Source organism: Papilio xuthus, unplaced genomic scaffold (genome assembly GCF_000836235.2).
Source record: "Papilio xuthus unplaced genomic scaffold, Pxut_1.1 DF825946.1, whole genome shotgun sequence".
Taxonomy (NCBI): Eukaryota; Metazoa; Arthropoda; class Insecta; order Lepidoptera; family Papilionidae; genus Papilio; species Papilio xuthus.
The window spans coordinates 227,690-230,028 of NW_013532703.1; positions in this window are offsets into that span (position 1 = coordinate 227,690).

The window sequence follows — 2,339 nt, forward strand, 5'->3', positions numbered from 1 at the left end:
GGTGTGGGGGTGCGCGGGGAGCCACCCGCCTCACAGCCCGCCCCCTCCCCCGCCGGCGCGGGGTGGAATAGCGCGCTGCGAATTTACCAATTAATTAATAATTGACATTTTATGTAGTCCTATTATTTGTTACTTAATGCTTAATTTTTTTCATAATGAATTAAAACAAAATCTCTTTGCAGCGTCTTACCTTTTAATACCGGATACGCCATTAATGGAGTCGTCGAAGTCAAAACAATTGTTGCCCCTCCTGAGCGGGGCGGGACTAGAGGTGAGCGGGAGGCCGGTCTTGGAGTGGAACACCATGGAGGCGGCGGAGTCGAATCTCCAGCGGAACCTGTCCACCTCCGTGGGAGAGGGCACCTGGTGCTCGCTCCGAGGTTCGGGGAACTTGAACCCCTCCCGGTCCGAGATCTCCTTGGGGGACTCCGCGTCGCATCTGTCGAACGAGCCGTAGTCGCAGTTCTCGTAGAGAACGTAGTCCTCGTTGATCGAGTAAGTCTTTTGTCTCTTGGCTTCGGGTTTGGGCACGGAGAAGACGGTGTCGTCGTCTCTCAGATTCAATTCTTCTATGTCCTTCTCCCTGTGGTCGGCCTCCCGCCCCCGCTGCGTCCTGTCCGCCACGATCTTCTCTATCCTGTCGACGACGGGGAGGAACCGCCGCAGCTTCGGCCGCTTTATGATGGACTCGTCCCCGGACTTATCACTAATACTACCGTTTACTAAACTATCTATATCACACGTTAAATTACTGCTAGGATTATCACATTTGTGCTTCTTCAGCGCCTTATCGTCTTCCTCGCGCTTCCTCCGCGCTCCGTTCTCCTTGTCCGCCGCCGCCAGGTCGTAGCTGCCTTCCGACCTGACCATGCCCCGGTCGCAGCTCCCCTCCGACCTGATCACATCCCGTTCGCAGCTGCTCTCCGATCTGACTATGCCCCGGTCACAGTTATCCTCCGACCTGACCGTGCCCCGGTCGCAGTTACCGTCGGTCGTGACCATGTCGAGGTCGCAACGACCCTCCGACTTAGTCATACCGCGGTCGCAGTTTCCCTCCGACCGAGTCATGCTCCGATCGCAGTTTCCCTGAGACCTAGTCATGACCAGATCGCAGTTTTCCGACCTGACCATGTCCCGATCGCAGCCGTTCTCCGATGTGAGCATGCCTCTGTTACAAGTGGTGCACTGCATCTGCAGCACGGCGCCGCACTGACAGGCAATATCGTCCGTCTGTGTGGACACCGTGTTGCTCTTCCTGAACTCCGTGGGCGGAATGCACTCAGTTTCTACAAAGGGAGACTTGCTCTCGATCCTGGTGGCCGGCAGCGTGAGATACGTCTGGTTCCTGTAGCAGCCGATGGCGCGGAACCTGTCGAAGCGCGCGGCCTGCAGGATGGGGATGGAGGTGTGCGTGGTCTTCAGCTCGCCCTCGGAGGACGTGCTGTCGCACAACTTCTTGAGCTTGCTCTCCTTCCTCAGCCTTCTCTTGTACTTGGCTATCTCCTTGAGCCGTCTCTCGTCGAGCTTCGTCGTCTCCTGCGGACTTACGCTAATGGAAGATCTATGATTCCCGTCGGATTCCTCGTCGCAATTGCATTTGTGTTTTCCGTTTTCACTGCATGGGGTCAGCATTCTGTCGTCGACTATATTACATTTATCGGTATCCGAATTGGAGGTGTAGACGTATCCCGCGGAGGTCGGGTTCGAGGCGAGGGAGTTGCGACGCTGGAGGTTGGAGTTGAGGGCGAGGTCGGGGAACTTGGCGCAGCGCGGGCCCAGCGAGAGGTCGCCCAGCTGACCCACCAGGTCGTCGTGCGCGGGAGGCGGCGTCTCTTTGCTGACGCGCCGCTTCGGCTGGCAGGTGCACTTCACGGTGGGGATCTCGTCGGTGCGGGGCAGGCTCTCGAGGACCACCTTCAGAAACATGTTGCCGCCGATGCTGGTGACGGGGAACCGGTGGTCGGTGGGCGTGCGGCTAAATTCGGTCATCTTGTAGCTCTCCCCCGGGATCTTGATGGAGTAGACGACGTTCAGCTTGCGCTCCTCGGTGGGCGGCTCCTCCTCGTCGCAGTTCGCTTCCAGTTTTTTAAAGTTGCACGTTTCGCGGCTCAGCTTCCGTCTGCAACGTGCAAGGTAAACATTAAGCAGTGTGCTGAAGGCCCCGTAGGTAAAACTCATTACGGTTATACTCGTATAAGAAACGTCAATAGCTGTGCGTTACCGTCGCTCGTTGGGATCGGCTTGTGCGTGGGGTGGTCCTTGCTGCAGCGTGGCGCGCCAGGCGGCCAGCTGCGAGAAGTGCAGCTGCGAGCGCACCGCGTTCAGCAGCCACTGCGACG